The sequence below is a fragment of the Oreochromis aureus genome, linkage group 19 (assembly GCF_013358895.1).
Source record: "Oreochromis aureus strain Israel breed Guangdong linkage group 19, ZZ_aureus, whole genome shotgun sequence".
NCBI lineage: Eukaryota > Metazoa > Chordata > Actinopteri > Cichliformes > Cichlidae > Oreochromis > Oreochromis aureus.
In genome coordinates this window covers 23,639,425-23,661,447 of record NC_052960.1, presented here as the reverse complement: position 1 = coordinate 23,661,447, position 22,023 = coordinate 23,639,425, and the positions used below count along the sequence as shown (strand labels likewise).

The window sequence follows — 22,023 nt, the reverse complement described above, 5'->3', positions numbered from 1 at the left end:
GGACCATGAAAGAAGATGCCCCGATGCAATGAATCATATTTTCTTTTACATCCATCATCAGGTGAGATGGCAGCACGGCAGTGTAAAGCTCTCGGCAATGTTCTGCTGCAAAGCCTTAAGCCCTGGCATTCATGGTGATGATACTTTGACACGTGCCTCCTACGACACACATAAAAACCCCCCACTGCAGACCACAGACGTCATTCTTGATGACAGCAGCGGGCAAGATAGCAGGAAAATGCACCCTGCCATATAAACTGCTCAAGAGTAGTTTGAGGAACATCACATAGTGTTTACTTCTGTGGGATGTGCGAGGAAAACAAGCCCATTCCCTGGTGGCCCACCTCACAACTTCCAAGACTTGAAAGATCTGCTGAACCTTGTTGTTGAGACGCTTTAAGAGGCCTTCTGGAGCTGAAGCCTTAACATGTCAGAACAATTTTAATGGCAATTTCCGTTCCCCCTGTCAGTGTTTTTAAAAATATATTTTGACAAATTTGCTAAAGGGCAGATTATTTTAGGAGGGAAGGGTGTTGTTAATCAACAAACATAAGACCTCATAAAAAAAATCTCTTTCATCTGTGTGGAAAAACAACAAGCTAACTGCTTCTAGGAACCAATACAGCACTACCTGTGTCAAACAAAAATAATAACGATGGGACACTCATTACTGGTGATGATGAGAGCAAAACAAAATAAGAGACTCAACATTCTCAAGGAGCAATCAGCCAACGTGAACACAATAACACAACCAAAGTGGTAGTCTGATTGTCACGACAATTTCTTGTGTTCTATTGCCCCCTGAGAAAGCACCTTTGATGACAATGAGTGAGTAGTTACGAGGTAACGCGTGTGTCATTGGTATAAAAGCACTATTTTCAAATGTCAGAAGCACAGTTTGAGGCCATGCTGGAAATGGTACTCCCACACTTAATGATGCAGCATAGTAAATATTCTGACCCAATAAACCCTGAGCTGCACTTCGCAAACCTTTAAAGCTGGGTCTTTTCATCTGATGTGTTGCTTATCAGTACCCTGCCACGTCGCTCATGTGGGCAATAGGCAGCTTATTTTGTGTATCTCTGTTGGTTTGTGCTGTGTGAAGCACTTAGAAGCAATAGAAGCTCCCCCCCCCCCCAAAAAAAAACCCCAGCAGTCGTACAGTACCACTGGTGTGATCCATCTTTTAATCACAAAAATTCAATTCCTCTCAGTCTGACACGTCCTTGTTGATAGGATGGTATGCCCTGGTGCGCTGTCCATGGTGCTGAACCTGGTGCTCACACAAACAAGGCTCTTGAAAAATGTAGCCACTCAGTGCTTCCTATGCATAGCTAAAGCATTCACTTCAGCATGTGCAAAATTCCTCAGTAGCAAGGTGGCCAAATGCTATCAGTCCTGCCAGTGTGTCTATTATAAGGGACAATGTTAATTTAACAGCATAACACATATATTTGTGTCTAAAAAGTGTTTGTGTCTAAAAAGTACCAGAATGAGGCCTTAATTTTTGTCATTTGTTGCTCATGTGGTGTTGAAAATGGAATTTTTCACAGTACTTTCAAGCTGTGACAACCATATTCCTCAATCAAAGGAACGTGCGATACACCTAACAAAACGAACACAACCCAGGCCAGTTCCAGACAAAGTTTCTTTCTGAAAGTCTGCAAAGCTGCTGTAATGCCATGCATTGTGTTTTTTGAGTAGTACATATAAGATGGAAAAAGGGATAGTCAGATAATCAGGCAGGCAGACTGTGATTTAAAGGTATTAACATTCCAGCAGAATGCTTAACATTAGTCCCAGTGACTACACACTGCACTCACAAGCATAGTACTCAGAATTGGCATTGTATTCACAGTAGTTTGAGCCAGTTTGACTTGAGACTGTAGGTATAAACCTCCCAGTGGTTCTTCACTTGTGCTGTGTGCATGTTACTATTTACTGCTGTTCCCACCCATACCACAAAAATGAGCCTGGCCATTTTTCAGTGCTATGTGATAGGTCTGACTATGTGTGACGGGCTAGTTAGTAGGTTACCTAAGTATACACCACACAGATAAAAGAACTACAAGCTAGTTGGCTTTGTATCCTTTTAAGTCATGTGCACCAACAATTTAAGATACAGTACACAGTAGCTGATCAGTTCAGTTACTCGCTATTGAAAAAAGCCATCAGTCAGTTCTTACGGAGAGCCATGAGTGCCAAAATGAATGAAGTAAATACATTATTAAATAACTAATAAATTATTAAACAACTCCTTAAACATGTCATTAATCATTGAACATTGGAAATTAATGAATAAATAATTGATTGCATTGTTTAAATAAAATGAACAGATTTTTAATTTATTATCCATATATTCAATTAATTGATTACTTTTATGAAAAAATTAATTGATGGCACATTTGATTAATTATTTAATGATGTATTTATTTAATTCATTTTTGCACTCGTGGCTCTCCATAATTACTAACTAGTAGCATGTTACCAGCATGTAATCTGCGAGTCCTGGTTTTTAGTTTCAGGATCTGAAGGATTTTATTTTTGAGCCCTTGTTTTCAGTCACTTTTTGTGCCTCACCAACCTTCTGCATTAGTGTGCAATCTTCCATTACACGCTACGAAATAATTATATTTGAAAGTTGCAGATCTTCGTGCTTGGTGTGAAATGGATTTAATACTCCGTGCTGCAGGCTCGAAAATGACTGAGTACATATAGATGTCGGCTTGTGAGTGCTGTGTTTCACTTTTAAATTCAGTGAAACTGATGGAGTATGCTGCGTGTGTGTGTGTGTTTACGTAGCTGGCTGTGTTTAGCTTTTCTGTCTGATCTTTGTAAAAAGTGAGTGCCTGCCCCTGCCTCTACATGTGCCTGGGTCAGATAAGGTAACGCAGCGAGGACACACTGATTGCAGGCACGAGCTGTGACTGCAGCACCGACCCCCAATTATAACTTCTACAAAGAGCTCTCCAAATGTATATTTTAACCTGCGGGGTAAAGGTCAGCAGACAATTAAAATCAGAGAAAAAAAAAAGAAAAACTAACCTTGAAACTGGCAAATGGATCTGTTACACAGTGAAAAATGGTTTTGAGCCGTTTTGATGGTGGCGTCATTACTGAGTTATCGTTTCCGTTCTCCACGGTGGGTGCCCTTATGGGCCAAGAATCTACTCTGCATTAATTACTGATTGTGGATGCCCGCTAATTAACAATGTCATTCCAAAAGATAAAAATAGGAAGGGCTTTTGATGTAAGCGCAAAGGCTCTGTGGTCACACACACTCCTTGGGACATGACCCGTGATGAGGAAGGTTGGTGAGCTGATATTTCATTATGGAAGGCAGCAGATTAAAAGACGCACCGATGGCTCTGGCGTCCCCTTATCTAAGTTAGGAGAGCGTTGTGTTCCATATGAGATCAGCATGAAATGATAATGTGTATTGACAGATTTTGCTTCTGTCTCACTCCAGCTACCTTATGCTCTGTTACACTTTCAGAGCAATATCATTCTGCATGAGCAGATCATCATTTTGAATCTCATGGCAGCATCCAATGGAATAGATTTGAGCTTTGGCTGGATTTGATGTCTCTCTGGAAGAGTGACTTTGAAATTGAATTTTGGCCAATTTTAACTCTGCTTTTTTTTCTTTCTTTCAACTAGTGCTAGTGATGTCAGTATTGTCCTGCAAATGTAGTCCAGTGAGTGGAGGGCGTCGCAGTATTAATGTGGTCCTTGTCACGTCGAGGAGAGCTTTCTCACTTTAGGTCTGTGGTCACGAGTTTGGAGCCCGAGGCATCTTTTTAATGAGGAGGGACACTGTGAGAGGGGCAAGCTGACCTGATACAAGCCTGGACCCAGCCAATACTTTGTCCTGCTACTCTGTATGTACACACTCACAAGGAGCGCAGACACAGAAACCCACAGACACGAATAATGCACGAGCCCCACAGAGACAGATCAAGTCAGACACAAATGACTAGCTAGGCTCTCTTTGTGTCAGAAGCAATTTGAAGTGCCTGTTGTAGACTGCCAGGTCTGGAACACACAGAGAAGCTTCTCCATGTTCACTCATAAAAAACATGCTGAGGGCTTCCATCTGCACCGGGGCTTCATCCACAAATTGCTTGTTGCAAGGGCGAAAAAGACCATTTTGTGAACAGTTAAGGTACAGCACGAGACATTAAATGCTTCGACTAAAATAAATATAGTGGTTTAAATAGAAAGTACGCTCTTGTTGCACGGTCCCTGTGGAGGAAAGTCCCCCTCTCTTTCCTTGTTACACAGGTAATTTGTTGCTACGGATATGATTAGCTGATTAATTGGTTTACCTAATCAAACGTTAAATATTAATCAAGGCGGTTTCAATAACTGATTAATCATTCCTGCGCTTCCATAAGCAAAGGCGTCAAACATTTGGTCGTTGTAGTATCCAAAGTGGAAGAATGTTCCTGTTCCTGCGTTACAGCGCTGTAAACTGAATCCCTTTGAACTTTGACCTGATGTTTACCTAAAGAAAATGAGACTGTTTAGAAGTAATTATTTTTTGTGTCCATATCAGGGCTAAATTTAAATAGAAACATAAACAGAGAAGGCGAACTTGTCAGGTCCCATATGTGTAGTGTTACGTACAGGACTGATTATTTCAGGCTTTTGTTTGCAGCAATTTTAATCTATTGGCAAACAAACAAAATGATCTGGGCAATCAAGGCTACGTGCATATGAAGAACACTGCAGCAAAAAACCCCCCAAAACCCTCCAATAATTAATTACTATATTCCTGCTCATGTAATTAAAAAGAAAAATTTGGCTACCCAGTCTCTCCTGTCCAGTTAGAGAGCTAATTTGAAGACTTTAAAGTAACTGCATTTAAAATATGCTACAGAGTATATTTTTCCAACCATGCTTAAGACACCTGGAGTGTGAATGAATTCAGATGACAGCCTTTAAATCTGTGCCCATAACAGACAACATGCTCTAGAGCAGCTGTGGAAGTGCACAGTGAAACTCAGACCAAAGCAGTGCTAACGATATTCACTGGAGCAGCGTTTGCTGTCGCTGTTGTGACAAAATCCTCTCTTATGGATCCAATAATGATGAAACTCCCTCTGTCAGGCGAGGTAACAGCTCCCTTGGCCTGAGTGCTGTGCTCTAACTATTCACTAGCAGGAGAGAAACGGGTCCACACTGACTCGACACGCAGTGCAGGAGAGGAATTGGAAGTGAGCTCTTTCTTGGCGCGGATGTGAGTGTGTAGGCGGCGCAGAGCTGCTGCTGTAGCTTAAGTCAGGCAGGGCACAGCATGCAGAGCTGCCTTACTTTACTCAGAGCCTATGAAAAGTCTTGTTTCCCAATCAAATATGTGCTTTTGAAAAAAAGGCAGCAAAATTGTAGAAGTGCATTTAAGGAACTCCAGTGAAAAGTCTCGTTAAAACTGTGCTTTTCTCTTTTAACATCAACTTCCTGTATAGCAGCCCTGCTGTATATATTTGCTGTGGCACTTGGCTTGTTTCATTGGCTCTTATGTGACGTCCCATAAACTATTACCGTATATCAAGGTGCGCTGTGGTTGTCTGCAGACACTGGTAAAGTGTTGCTGTCTGAAAACTGAGTGTTTCTAATGTCATCATCATCTTTATGTTTTGACTGAGATACTAAGGGACTTGTCACAGCCATATGATAGCAACTTGTAAGTCTCAAAGTAGACCCACCTCAAAGCCCAATTCTGTTATCCTCCATTTCTGACTCTGATGGGGACAATAATTTACAAAATAAGCCACGTTTTGTATTAAGAATGGAAACTAATAAGCTAATGAAACCATAAACTCATAAGGAAAGTCCTTATTGAAGTTACAGACAAAGAGTTGTTTTCCCATAGACTATACTACAGGCTCCTTTTGAACACCAGGGATCTTAAAGTCTAAGGAGCTTGGAAAGAAAAGCGTCTGGACTTCTTAAAGTTGCTTGAAGATGTTTCACCTCTCATCCGAGAAGCTTCTTCAGTTCTAGGCTCAAATGGTGGAGATTCCCAGATTTAAGCCCTGTGGGAGTGTCCCCCCCAGAGGGACAATGGACCCCCTAATGATCCTCTACCTAATCACATGAGCCCGGGTGTGAAAATGGGTGTAGGTCACAATCAGCCAAGGTTTCAGGTGAGCTCATTGTGAAACCTAGCCCCACCCTATCATGTGATTTCATGAGGTCAAATGGCCCAGGATGTGAGTGGGTGTTAAGGTGTAATGTGTCAGCAAAAAATGACAAAGTTTTGACGTCTTTGAAACTATTTGGATATTATTAAGAAAGTTTATAAAAACTGGAAAAAAGCAAGACACGTTTTATTAGTATTATAATAATATATGAACGAATAAATAAGGTTTGTTTCACTAACTTGCATATGAAACACTTAAGCAGCAGCAGTATGTAATCTGCGGAGCAGCTGAGCACATAGATCAAGTGAGCTTTTAAGAGCAGTGGTAGCGCTGGCTTTGCTCTGGAAAACAGTTTGGTGTTTGTCAGGATCTGTGTTGAGTCAGCGATCCACTAACTGCAAAAACACTTGTATTCAGCGATTACTGTCGGGTCTTTACGCATTACAATGTCTTATTTTATCATTTATATTTTATGCTTGTATTTAAAGTCCTTTCACACCCACTCGGTGCTTTCAAATTCCAGCTGATCTGTCTCTGATGTTGAATTACCGGAAAGATGTGGGGGTTTAATACCCAGTTCTCGAGCGGCTGACAAGAACGCTTTTGCCAAAACATCCTCTTTAGTGTATAACAGTGATTGGGAACTTTTGGACAGATAGATGTAGCATGAGAGAAAACACCTGTTATTTGGTGGTAAAGGGTTGTTAGAAGAATTAAAGCAGAAACATTAGGTTTTAACACCTCGATGCACATTTGATCCTTTCATAGATGAGTACAAATAACCCTTATGCCCCTTTTCTTTTTGTAATCTTCCACCCAAATATGACCCCAAACTCTCAGCTATGAAAAGCCTCATTGAGTCAATCATTTCCTTCTGTTTAAACAGTAAAGATTGCCTTCTGTGCACCACAAAGAGATAAAACTTTGATTATCTTTTCTATTGTGAATGCAGCTTTAGTTTATGTATGCAGATGCCTCACGGAAGCAATTCATGAGCTTGGAATTACGAGGTCCCATCTGCATGCGGAGGAGCTCTGCCATTACCAAGAGCGGGGGAAAAAAACGGAGTTTTGCACGTGAATGTTTTAATCATAAGTGGATATTTTCATCCTGGGTCTCTTTTTGCTGGACTTTGCCAAGGGGACATAGGAGACCAAGCCAGAAATAAAATACTTCAGCTCTTTTCCAAAGAAGAAGACAAAAACTAGAAAAGTAAATATTTCATTTTAAAGAGTAAATGAATGTGAAAATTGAACCTTTAACGTCCCTTGTGAATATCAATTTTTAAATTCATATCACAATGAGGAATCAATTTTGAATAAAATGCCAGCTGCCTTACGACGGCTCAGTTCATGTGGGAAAGGCAGATTGGATCAAGCTCTGGCTCCGAGGTGAAGTGAGAAAGCGGAACCCTGGACACCCTCTCCCACATCGACTCTTCTGTGCTGTGTGTCAACACAGAGAGCAGACTGGAGGCGATTATCCCACAGAGCCAAGCTGTGCTTGTGTTATTTAACAAGGTCTGCAGTTTCGATTCTCTGTTAGGACGCTGTCTGTGTTTTTATTTTATTTTATTGACTCTTATTTTCTGCATGTATAGGTTTGTAAAAAAATGATTAATCTCACGAAGGATTTGACAAATCATAACTACAAAGGAACACACACACACACAAAGACTGTTTCTATATTCCTGTATCAATGATTTGACATGAACATCTTTAGCAATGTGTCTATTTAGATTAGAAATTTTGGATAAAGACTTCACTCTTCTCGGCCACTCTGCATACTTCAGTCTTCATGGCCCGTAACGGAAGATTTTCTACTGAAGACGTCTGGCTTCAAAGTAGATCTCGGGGTGAAAATATGGGAGGATTAACGACTCCAAGGGTTTGAATGCCATATTTAATGCTTTACATTTCTGTGATGTTTTAGCCTGTAGCCTTTGTGTTGCATCGTAACAGGCCAGCAGTTATTGCTCATGCAGTGACAATGGATAAACAGACAACAGTTACATGGATTTTTTTTCTTTCTTTCTTTCTTTTTTTTTTTTTTTTTTTTACAGCTGCAGGAAATGCACGAGTCTGCTTGATATGAGGAAGCAGCTGAGGTTATAAGAAGCTGCTTTATGATTCCTGCACGGATTACTGACACCGCCAGAGAAATAAGGATAACAAGGATGTCGGTGATATGGGCCGTTGTTGCTGCTCTACTTTCTCTGTCACTTATGTTATCCAACGTGATCAAAATTACGTCAATCAAGATTTCATCTTTACTTAAGCCTAGAAAACTGAACAAAAATCTGTTTTTGTTGACACTTCTTAAAATGTGTGATCTGTCACTCTGCCTTTCCGGCTGTCTATTGTGAATCCCCCCCCTCTTGTCACCCTTGCTCAGGGTGTCTCATCCAAAGTCTCTATCAGCCATCTGCAGACTCCAGGGGTCCAGTCACTATCTCTTACTTTTATCTGGGACTCGGTTTTATGATGTCGCTTCTCATCAGAGTCTAACTGCCAAACATACTTCATTTCTGCATCTTCATATTTTTTTTAAAACAGATTTAGCTCTTTTCTTCCAACCGATCTCTCTCTCTCCTCCTCTCTCCTCCCGCCTGAATGCACTTTTGTGTGTGTTTTTGCTGCCATAGTATTTCCATATATAACCACATATTACTAGCACATACAGCATACAGAGGAAGAGTCTGGGGGCTGTGATCCTGCTGTGCTCATACACAACACAAGAGAGCTGCTGTATAAGAATTTGTTTTGGGTTTTTTTCAGGAAAAGGAAATATAGACCTATATTGGCCTGCTCGCTGTGACAAATGTTCTCCATTTATTGTGGAAAATATATGAAGAACAGTGGTTTTTCATAAGAGCTTATCTTTGAGACCAAACATTTTGTGTAATAGTGGAGGGAAACTTTCTGAAAAAGTGTAGACAAAGGCTTTGCGCTGCCATATAATGCATTTTTTTTTCTTGCAAAGTATATTAGAACCTTTGCACTTTCAGCTCCAAAGGAAAATAACTGATTTAATGCACTCAATTTACAAGAGTTAGTAGGGAAGTCTGATAAAATGTTCCCAAAAGATTTGACTGAAATAAGCTCTTAAAAGTGCTCCATGCATGTTTATTTATTTATCTTCCCCCTCACACATACACACATGCTCACATGCACACCCCAGCCCCAAAAAGGATGTTAGTTGCCGCTGACCCGAATAAAGCTTAAAGTTAATATTTTTACTATGAGGCCATGCCATGGGCTTATTCAAAGGAGTCCCATGGGCAAGCAATTTTTTCTACACTTATATAATTCAGGGATATGTAACTTTGATCTAAATGGTCAGAGGCAAACGTTGTGGTGAGATTGTGCTGAGCAGAAAATGGCTCGAGTGTGTGTTCATGTGTGTGTGTATCTTTACAGCCCCTGAACCGACATGCGTTTAGCTCATACAGATTTATATATGATGTAATGTCCCTGTAATAAGCATTTGTAGCGCTGAGGTGCCATTCTGTATGGCATTTTAGATCGTTTTAAATCAGGCGCTTAAATTGAAAAGGTTGGGCAAGGTTTGTGTCCTGGTGTTCATGTCACGGAGGCTGCCATTCCACATGAACGGGCATGTGGACTCTCTGCCGTTGGGGACTCCGTGTCAGTTTTGTTTGGCTTTGACTATCTGTGCAATTTGGGATATAGAGAGGTAGTTTTAAGTTAACCATAAACATAAAGGAAAAGTAGTATATGATGATAGGCAAATTAATTAGTTCAAATTGTCCTCTTGATACTTACAAGTTACTATGTAGCTTGCAAGTATCATGTATATATCATTCTGTTGCTAAGTTCTGTACACGAACGAAGTGGAAAAAATGCCACAGGCCTGGCAAAAGTCACCTGTAAGGCTGATTGATTGATTGCTATGGTTGATGATATTTGCTAGTAAAAACAATAGTGATTCAGACCTGCAAACTTCACGTAGCCTTCAGATTAGCTTAAGAACAGTGCATAGAGGGCTTCATAGAATGGGTTTCATTGCTGAGCAGCTGCATCCAAGCCTTACAACACCAAGCATAATGCACAGTGTCAACAGTCAGTAGTAATGCAGTAGTGTAGTACTGGTCTATAGAGCAGTGAAGATGTGTTTTCTGAAGTGACAAATCGTGCTTCTCTGTCTGGCAATTGGATGGAAGTGTTCAAGTTTGACGGCTGCTACTAGAACCATACTTGTCTCACTGCACTGTGCCAAGTGTAAAGTTTGCTGGACGGGTATTTTGTTGCATGGTTGTTTTTTAGGAGTTGGGCTCCCTCAGTTCCAGTGAAAAAAAACTCCTATCAAGACATTTTGGACAATTTCATGCTTTGTGGGAACAGTTTAGGGATGACCCCTTCCTGGTCCAACATGACTGCACACCAGTAAACAAAATAAGGTGCATAAAGACACGGATGAGTGAGTTTGGTGTGGAAGAACTTGACTGGCCTGCACAGAGTCCTGACCTCAACCCAACAGAAAACCTTTAGCATGAATTAGGGGAGAGACTGTAAGCTAGTCCTTTTTGTTGAACATCAGTGTCTGACGCACATTTGTGAGTGCCCCATTAACACATCCGTAAACATTGTGGAAAGCCTTCCCAGAAGACTTCAAGCTGTTATAGCTGCAAAAGATGGGTCAACATCATATTAAACCCTATGGATTAAGAATAAGATATCACTCAAATTTCTGTGCGTGTGAAGACAGATGAGAGAACACTGCTTGGAAAACAAAGCAATATATATATTTTATATATTTCAGGTTGCCTGAAAATTAAACAGTGTTAAACTGTGTTACTCACCGGCTCTTATTTTCATTCACACAAACTTTGAACAACTTTGAAAGCAGAGTCAAAGTTTCCATCAAGCAGGTGTAAGCAGCCTTAACACAACAACAGCAAACACAGAAAGATTATTTACAGAGAGAAAAAGCTGAAAAAAGAAATAAAGAAAGAGCAATTGATTTCCTTTTTTTTTCCAAGACGAGAAAATGTTCAGCCTGCTTGAGTTTTGTGATGATTTCAAACACCCGAGCACAGTTTAGAAACTTAAATCTTTGTCACTCTGGAAATTTTAGGAGCGAAAACTGATTGAAGTTCCTTGAATTTTTATGGGCACGGAACAGTTACGGATACTCAGGGAAGAGCACACAGAAAATGTTATCAGTTTCACCCCTATGGGTTTTCAGGAAAGCTCAAAATAAATGTGATGAATGTGATGCAGCGAGAGTCCATTGACCGCAGCCTGCAGCAAAACAGGTTTTTACAGCGAGGAGGAAGTAAACCGGCATCACTTACTGTCCCCGAAATAGCAGGAATAAAATTGCCCCATTTAGAATGCATGGATGTTCAATATCAACAATCATTCTCTTGTTTAAAATCGTTTTCCAATATAGGGTCGTAAATACCGACACTGTCACCCTCCCCCCTTCTCTCCTTGACACAAAGCAATATCGACTGTGAGCTATCGACCCCGACTTGGTCCCAAATCTGAGCGGGAGACAGACTTGTGCTCCTGCCAAAGCAATTAAAACCCCGGCTAGACTTTCGATGCTTTGTCTTTACAGGCTGGGGTATTGATACAAACACCAGAAAAAGTTCATTAAAAAAGATGCAACAAGACAGTGAGAGTAAAGAGTCTAAATCACACACAGAGACGCTTCTTAAAAGCTCACTATCTTGTCTTGAGAACGAGCCAAGATACTGCCGCAGGGCACTTCGGTTTAGAAGCGTGCACTGAAGCGCTGTACTGTGAGTTTAATATCAATCAATCCACAGCATATGTTTGATGCCTCCTGGGATTTTTAGCTGCTGTTTTATCTTCAACTGATTTAAACTGCTACGTCTGAGGCAACATTAAAAACATGCAGAATTATTGTTCATATGTTTCAGTCACCTGACATCACAGACGAACCTACAGAGGCCATGAACAGGGACCTCTGGAACTAGTTTTCATAGCGTATTGATCTGTGTTGTCTCTATGATATGGACTCCTGGGAGCCACAGGCTCATTAATCAAGCTGACACTTGGAGTGACACACGGAGCTGAGGCAGCAGCACCGCAGCACTGGGGCGCCACTATGAACACCTTTTCTTCTTTCTCCCCCTTGTCTTAATTTTTCTAGAAGCCTGTGAGCTGGAAGAAATGCCGATGTTGTAAATGGATACATGTCTCCAAATACTGCAAACCCCCTGCACCCTCCTCTCTCGTTTCACTACTCCTAACACCTTCAAGTACCTCTACCCTTTTTTGCACAAGGGCGATACAAAGAATTTAAAAGTTTATTCAACCTCATAAAAAAAAAAAAGGAAATTAACAACACTGTGCATGCTTCTGTATTCTTTCTTTATGGGTGTTTACAGCATCACACTTAAATATTGATACAGTGTTAATGGGGCAAGTTTATCAGGACTGGATGTGTTTTCTCTAAGAGCAGATCAAGTTTGAATCAAGATCAGTTTTATTATATCCTGCAAGTAAATCTTGCAAAAGCCTAGTTTTTTATGAACCATCTGAACAATTGTTATGCAGCAAAGTTGAAACTGGCTTACACTAATTCACATCCATAGTAAAGGCATTAAAGGATGGACATCATGTATGAAACTGAGACATAATAGTTACAGCTGTAGAAGATCACCACATTTGCAGTTATAATTCTGCACATCTGATTTACGTTCAGTGCCAGCATTCAGTTTCAATGCAGTGCAGCAGACAGAATTTGGATTCTGTCACAGATGTCACTGCTGATCCCATCCCCACTTCAACCAAATGAATTTGCCTAAATCACTCTTCTATTCATCCCTAAATTTAACCATCCTCTAGTTAAAGCAAAGTAAAATGACTGAGTGTCATCTGTTAAAACTGCCTGCTTACAGTGTCCCACCCACGCTGCTGCTTGAACTTAGAGGCCAGACTAAAGAATAAGGACCAAGTATTAAAAAAAATCCTCTGTAAACATCAGCGTGAGTCTATATTTTCTAACTGGAACTTCACCAGCAAAGAGCAACCTCAAATATAATTTAACAATGTTTACTGAAAGAGAACGGCAGGAGTGAGCAAAGATCTAGGCCAGAGACTGCGATTTGGGGAAGGACTCAGTGAGAACCCGGGCCAGACAGCTCCCCTGGGATTAACAAGAGGAAGCGAGAAACTGAGAAAGGTGGAGGGATGGTGGGGCATGAAAACAAGAACAAACTGGCATGTAGGACAGGAAGGCATTTATAGACACCCAACTGGAAGTGTATGCATTGTTGTCCTGCTCCTGAAATTCTCATTTCTGGTCATTTATTTTGAACTGGTTTTATTTCCTACAACATTAAAAACAGTAAATACACTGTTTATCCTATTGTCAACACGTGAAGTAATAAAACTGCATTGTATGTTTGTTGTATGTGGAAACTGGCCTACTACAAACAGATATTAGCTAAGCTGCTGTTTGATAAAAACATGAAAGTAAATTATGTTCAGATGAATGCTGCAGAGATTAAAACCCACACATGCATGTAGTCCCGATGTATATCACATTCACAGTTAGAATACGGTAGTCTATTGCTTATCTGTGCTTTTCTAATCTGTGAGCCACCAAAAATCAAAAGGAGCAAAGCCAAGATGAAGGTGAGGATTTCTCCCCTATAAACCTGCAAGATGAGGACAGCTATGGTTGCTAGGAGACAAATGACAAATCCCTCTGCATGTAGCTTTTTGTGTCTATAACACCCTTTTTTCTAGTCATCCCACACCCACACCCACGCATATACAGGTGTACGTATTCAATCTGGCTGACATTACCAGATGCCATCCTCAATCTTCCACCATCTCCCGTCCGACCATCATCCTTTTTTTGCATTTTATTCATTTTTATTTGTTCTCTGTCATTTCTTCTCCTTTTGTGAAGCGCTTTGGGACAAACCTGGTTGTTAAAAGCACTTTATAAATAGATTTGACTTGACTTGACTCTGCGAGGGAGTCACCGATATGAAGGAACATTGTTGGCTGTCACAACCGAGAGGCAGCTAGAGAGGGAAGTTTGGAAATCATCCGCGTAGTTTTGACAACTATGTAAAGCCTAAGAAGCAGCCACATCGAATGTACCACAAATCAGAAGTTAGAGGACAATATAAGCAAAGATTGAGGGCTAAAGAGTTGCATGAAGTTTGATGCAGATCTAATGAATACACAGTGAAGCTAAGTAGCCCTCCTTAAAGACTTCTTTCCAAGTACAGAATAACTCGGTGATAACTGGTGATGACTAAAATGTAAATAAAGACTTGTTAAGCGAAATAGATAGACATTAACTGCAACAGTGCGTATGTTTATTAGGAACAGGCCTAAAAAACTGTTGAGCCATAATTAGGGTTGGAAAATTCACAGGAAAAGGCATGAAGTTTCATGCTGTGCTAATTATGTTTATCTTATTGGCATAATTACTTTTAATACCTCCTGGTTTAAAAGAAAGAAAGAAAGAAGGAAAGAAACAGGCATATCTAAATCCCTGGTAGAAAAGCTTTTCTTAAAACAGCACCACAGTAGAATGACTCCATTCGGAATCTCTTGAGAGAAACGTCATTATAAACAACTGCGATCTTGCTTGTTTATTTCTACCCATCTGCAGCACAATGGGGTCCTGCAATGCAGAGACCATGCAGAGCCATGAAAATGCAAGTCTAAAATAGGCTGTTTTGTGCTTATTGATGCCGCGTCATGTTTCATCCCCATTCCCCATCTGTTTACAATATGACAATGAGAAGATTGTGTTCTGCTATGGTATCCGGCGCATCATGATTCACTGAATCACAATCTAGCAGAATCTATTGGAGGGGAGGATTTTAGCTAAAATCCTCCCCTCAAGAAATGTACAGATTTTATGCATCACAAGGCAGCGCGCAGGCTTTTTTTTTTGAGTCAGCCTGGAACAGCGGTTATTACTGACCTGAAATGGAGTACATCTCAAAATTGCTGCACAACAGATAAACAGAGTTTGGTTGGTGGACAAATAAGTAACTGGTGGTTTTGGCCCCAGAATTGACAAAGTTACGGTTTGCACTCTTTACTCTGCTGACAGTGCAGACAGCACAGAGAGAGCAATTTTGTTGAAAGGAAAAGGCAACGATGAAGAAGTAAAATGACTTGCTGGTACACTCATAAAACTCATGCGCAGTCTGTTTAAAGTTTATGCTGTTTTCTTCTCCACTTAAGCCACACCGCTGTCTGTTTATTTACAGATTCGGATCCCCACAGATGAAGTTATTGTTGGAGGATACTTTTAAAGCTGACAACTCTAACGCTGAACAATAAGGCTAATACTATCAATGCACCATGGTCCACAGACAGGGTAAGAAATTCACAAAGGACTGAGAAATGTACTTACAAATTACAAATTACAATAAGAAAGCATATAATAATACTGGGCTCTGAAATGATACAGTGTTATATTGGTTTGCTTCAGAGAGGGTTGACGCTTCAACAGACAATATTCCCAAACCAGTAAATGTAATAATTAAAATATCTGGGGTACATAATACTATCTGATATGAACATTAACATATTAAATGCAGTATGTTCAGGATATGTGCTTTTTTGCCATGTGATTGCCGATAGCACCAGTTTGAGAATCGAGCAGGTAACTATTAAACTCACAGTGAGAAAGTGGCTGTCGTGTGTGGTGGCCTCCCAGCTCTCCACCCACCTTTTTCTTGGTGTTTTTGTAAATGTATCTGTACAAAGCTGCGTTTGTACCAACAGGCAGGACTAAATGGACCCAATACTTTACTGGGGTTGCTGTGGCTCTGAGGATAGAGCAGGTCATCTATTAATCGGAAGGTTGGTGGTTCTGCATTTGGCATGCAGACTGTCTGCTCCGGTCTGCATGCCAAATAAGGTATTAGCAAGATATTAACCCCAAGCTGCTCTCTGATCCATCCATTGGGGTATGAATGTGCGTGAATATTAGATAGAAAGCACTTAGATACAAAACACAAGGAAATAAAGTGATTTTATTAATGGGTGAATGAGGCAAGTTGCATAAAAGCACTTTGAGTACTCAGGTATAGTAGAAGCGTTATATAAGAACCAGTCTATTTACCATTTACCACTGACATAAATGATCTAACTAAATTGGCTAGATAACAGTACCAAATATTTGAATTTCCATAACGTAGTTTAAACTTAACTACATGTAAAGCTCCTGGAACTTAACCTCATTTACTGTATGAGTTATACTTACCTCTGTAAGTACAGGGAGTGCAGAATTATTAGGCAAATGAGTATTTTGTCCACATCATCCTCTTCATGCATGTTGTCTTACTCCAAGCTGTATAGGCTCAAAAGCCTACTACCAATTAAGCATATTAGGTGATGTGCATCTCTGTAATGAGAAGGGGTGTGGTCTAATGACATCAACACCCTATATCAGGTGTGCATAATTATTAGGCAACTTCCTTTCCTTTGGCAAAATGGGTCAAAAGAAGGACTTGACAGGCTCAGAAAAGTCAAAAATAGTGAGATATCTTGCAGAGGGATGCAGCAGTCTTAAAATTGCAAAGCTTCTGAAGCGTGATCATCGAACAATCAAGCGTTTCATTCAAAATAGTCAACAGGGTCGCAAGAAGCGTGTGGAAAAACCAAGGCGCAAAATAACTGCCCATGAACTGAGAAAAGTCAAGCGTGCAGCTGCCAAGATGCCACTTGCCACCAGTTTGGCCATATTTCAGAGCTGCAACATCACTGGAGTGCCCAAAAGCACAAGGTGTGCAATACTCAGAGACATGGCCAAGGTAAGAAAGGCTGAAAGAGCGACCACCACTGAACAAGACACACAAGCTGAAACGTCAAGACTGGGCCAAGAAATATCTCAAGACTGATTTTTCTAAGGTTTTATGGACTGATGAAATGAGAGTGAGTCTTGATGGGCCAGATGGATGGGCCCGTGGCTGGATTGGTAAGGGCAGAGAGCTCCAGTCCCACTCAGACGCCAGCAAGGTGGAGGTGGAGTACTGGTTTGGGCTGGTATCATCAAAGATGAGCTTGTGGGGCCTTTTCGGGTTGAGGATGGAGTCAAGCTCAACTCCCAGTCCTACTGCCAGTTTCTGGAAGACACCTTCTTCAAGCAGTGGTACAGGAAGAAGTCTGCATCCTTCAAGAAAACATGATTTTCATGCAGGACAATGCTCCATCACACGCGTCCAAGTACTCCACAGCGTGGCTGGCAAGAAAGGGTATAAAAGAAGAACAACTAATGACATGGCCTCCTTGTTCACCTGATCTGAACCCCATTGAGAACCTGTGGTCCATCATCAAATGTGAGATTTACAAGGAGGGAAAACAGTACACCTCTCTGAACAGTGTCTGGGAGGCTGTGGTTGCTGCTGCACGCAATGTTGATGGTGAACAGATCAAAACACTGACAGAATCCATGGATGGCAGGCTTTTGAGTGTCCTTGCAAAGAAAGGTGGCTATATTGGTCGCTGATTTGTTTTTGTTTTGTTTTTGAATGTCAGAAATGTATATTTGTGAATGTGGAGATGTTATATTGGTTTCACTGGTAAAATAAATAATTGAAATGGGTATATATTTGTTTTTGTTAAGTTGCCTAATAATTATGCACAGTAATAGTCACCTGCACACACAGATATCCCCTAAAATAGCTAAAACTAAAAACAAACTAAAAACTACTTCCAAAAACATTCAGCTTTGATATTAATGAGTTTTTTGGGTTCATTGAGAACATGGTTGTTGTTCAATAATAAAATTATTCCTCAAAAATACAACTTGCCTAATAATTCTGCACTCCCTGTATAACTCATACTATGATTCCTTGAAACTGCTATATTACTTTTTTATTATTATTTTATTTTATTTTTCTGCCCATCTTATTTATGGACATGGCCCATTGCTCACATTACTGTCCAGCTATGACACACAACATCAACTCTTTATAGGTGAGGCACATTGATCTAATTCAATGGTCAAGTTATTAAAGCTGCACTTTGCAGTAATTTGAAACCTTGACAAATAACTCTCTTTCAACAGGCTGAAGTATTCAGTTTGTCAGCAACAGCACAGCTATTTTCCAAATATGATGACTATCTATCTCCTCTTTTTCTGGGAAAAGAAATGGGAAAGAATATTGGAGAGTTGTTTGTAAAGGAAATCTATTATAGACATTTTTATGTCCATCACTTTAAAATGTTTAAAGTTTAAAATGTCATGGGCTGGGACTTTTGATCCAGCATTTTGAGTTTCATGCCTTTTTGTATTCTTATGTTCTTTTGTTTATAGTTTAGACTTCATTCAGTTCTGTTGATATTGAGCTCTGTTTCCCTATTTAGTTCTTGTCTGTCGAGGTTCCTCCCATGTCTGTCATCTCCACTATGTTATAGTGTCGTGTGCAAGTCTGTCATGTCCCCTGTCTTAGTCTCCCTTGGGCTTTGTGTGTCTCAGTGTGTCTTTGTCCTCTGTGTCCCTCTCTGTGTGTCTGTGTTTATGTGCGCGTGTCCCTTTCCTGTTTACGTTTCCTTCCCGCGCTGTTTCATGTCTTCCCTGTCTGTCATGTGTATCCATGTATGTTTCTTCAGCCCGTCATGTCTAGTTTCCTCTTTCTCGTGTCCTCTGTGGTTAAGCTTCCCTCTACCTCTCTCTGTCTCGTGTCAAGCTTGCGCGTCTAAATTTACATCTCCGTGTCCTGTTTTATTTTGAAAGTCTTGTGTTTCATGTTCAATGTGTTTAGTTTCGCGTCCCCTGTGGTGTCATGTTCATTTGTATCAGCTGTGATCCCCGTGTGTTTCCTTTTCCCTCGTCACCCTCGTGCGTATTTATGTGGTCTGCTGTCATGCATTCATTGTCAGCTCGTCTGTTGTTTCACGTTTAGTTTTTTTTTTCCATGTTTTTGTTTAGTGTTCCCAGTTTAGGTTATTGATTATTCTCATCTCGGTTTGCCTTGTGCATTGTTTTGTACCTTTACATCACCCTTATTAAGCGGCTCGTCTTTTGTTAAATTATATTTTTGTTTCCAAGTGTCTGTGTTTGGGTCCACTATTCACACTCCACACAGTCTGCTTCCGCTCACTGTGACACAAAAGTCCTAATGTCACCTTTCCAGCATGCACAGACTGTAGATGCTCAGTGGGGTTGAACTCAGTAGAAGGTGCAGGACAATCCTTGACCTTTTTTTGTCTTCGAGTACCTCTTCCAAAGGTGAGGTCATTTGGATGCTTAAATTGGTGCATTTGTCCCAGCACAGAAGACTTTACCACATCTTATATACCCATGGCTGTATTTTGCTTTGTGTTTGATCTATGTATGCAGGTATCATTCTCTCTTGTTTGTCTCCTTACATACACGCTTATGTTACTTGGATCATCAGTCAATAGGACTTTCAGTCACCCACTGTAAAATGCTGGTATGTCTGAGGCTTTGTTCCCTCCTGAGAATTGGTTTAGAGGAGACACCGCTTATCCCCTGAGAGCACAAAGTCTGCTTATCCCCTGAGACAGGCCCTTCTTTTCACAGGACTCTTAATTGGAGAGTTGTTATCTTCAAAAAGCAAATTCTGCACCAAAGTTGTTTTTCTATCTCTCTGTGAATGAAGCTTGATGTATTGATCTTCTGATAGGGCGGTCACTTTTTGCTTGCCTGATTGTGCTTTGGATACAACTGATCCACTTTCCACAAAATGTTTCAGAGATCCATCCACTGCCCCCTAAGAAACCTTCAGTCTAGCCACAGGTTCACACTGCAGAAAGCCTTTCTTTACTCACAAAATCAATTTGACGCATGATACTTCTGCTGAATTCCAAAGCCATGTTTACCACTACAATGTCATTTAGTGCACAATGTTCTGCTGAAAATTTGAAGCACAATGAGATTTTTAACGAGTTAAAAATGGTTAACAGGTTTTTTACATATCAACAAATATTTAGACACAGTTTCCTGTAGAATTGGCAAAATTATCTTTGAATAGAATAACTATTAAAACCAAACAAACAAGCAGATGATAAAACAAGATGATAACAAGATGATGATAAACACTTGTCAACTAATCTGATTGATTATACTGAGTTTTGCTATTAATGGTAAAAAAAGGGGGCATTATAAGGGAAAATCTTTTCCAGAGGTAATATATACAGTGTCGCCTCTAAACCTGTGTTACAGTGTTAAGGCTTGAAAAAGAAAGTACATCCATATTAGGTGAGAGTCTTATGCACACTGACAGGAAAAGGATTAGGTGGGTTGCTCGAGGACATCTTTGACCTTTTGGTGATGTGACAGTCTCTCTGATCTACCGGTAGTCAAGTAAGTTCACCATTTTAGACAAGAGCATCTAAGTTGGCTGATTTTTTTTTTTTTTTTTTTTTGAAAAGACAGCACTTTGTTTTTTGGGGTTGCAAGCAAAAAAGTTTCTGCTCAACAGGAACTCCTTGTGAGGCGTTTCCCATGGGCTCCAAACAAACACACGAAGGCTTCCCACAGCAAGTATGCAGAGTTGTGATGAATAATGCAAATTAACTGAGCCTTTGCGTCACAACACCTTTTCTTAGAATACTAATTAGCCTGACAGCGAAATATTAGATTCCCGTGTATCTCATGTGAGATGCTTATCTTAAGCCTAGTGCGCCATGCAATTGTGTACACGGACTGGTTGTTTGTGCTCATTTCACATCACCCTTAGGACTCAGAAAAGGCCACTTTGAGTGACCCCTGATGCCAACGTGCCAATAGGCCTGGGGTCCCCATTGCCTTCCACCGCATTTCAGGACAAACCCTTATCAGAGTAGTTCAGGTCCATGAGTAAACATGTTTACAAACTTGCGCTCTCTCATGAAATTTACTCCTCTTGTTCCCGACGACTGGTAAATATGTTTTCCCAGCTAAGACACTTCACGTCTCCTCATTTGCTCACTAGGAAAACACGTACAGGTAATTTTTTTGATGCATAGCCTCATATTTATCTGGAAGCATGGCCCCAGTATTACATGAACACATGTCACTTTGCGTTGCCGTCATAGTTAGGCTAGGAGAAAACACACTATGTTCTCTTTAAAACTGGGAGTGCCACACTTGACCTTGTCCATTCCAGTTACAGCCGCCCTGCAGCCACCGTAATGCAGCGTGTCTATTGTCATCGGCTTGATAAGACCATAATATGCACATCGAAAACCTGCAGCTGTACTGCATGGAGGTTATATACAGTCACCCATGCAACTCATATATTTTCATCTGGCATGAACAGAAGTCAGTTAGTAATTAAACATTCAATTATCTTCCTTAGAAAGTGAAAGGGTGTCATTATCAAAGGGATTTAGAAAGGCCGCCTTTGAAAAGGGAAGCCTTAATGTTTCCATGTTTGGTACTTGTAAGTAATCTTTTTAGCAACACCAGGTCTTTTTCTTCACTAGAAAAACAGCGTATATGAATTATGTCTGTATTATTCTTATTTATATCAGTTAAATAAAGCAGTGTGCTGAGGTCAGCTTTGTATAAACAGGAAATGTCATATTGTTTGTAATCTCTGTTCTTATGTTCCCTCTTCAATTTTTCTTTCCACTGTCATCAAGTGCTTGTTTGTAAGGAACTGTGGGATTTTTTGAGGTGTTCATGTTTGCAGAACAGTAGTGTTTCATGTGGCTTGATCATGGTAACAAAGGCTATATTTATACCTTTGTTACCATAATCAACAGAGCCTGTATGAGCTTGAGGTTGTGAATTCAAACTTGTGCACCTAATTCTTATTTTTTAAGTAAGTAAGTAAAGATGTATGATGTACAATACTTCCCCTAGAACACTTCAAGGAAAGGCACAATATTTTGAAACAGAAATGTGAAATTTATTCAAGTCTGATCGCGTGTGAAGGTCACACTTA

General features: G+C 40.3%; 1 protein-coding gene across 1 annotated transcript in view; it reads right to left on the bottom strand.

Annotated features, from left to right (window-relative positions):
- The window catches only part of gfra4a (GDNF family receptor alpha 4a), a 157,804-nt gene that overhangs the window by 56,858 nt on the left and 78,923 nt on the right, over positions 1-22,023 (bottom strand). The window lies entirely within an intron of this gene.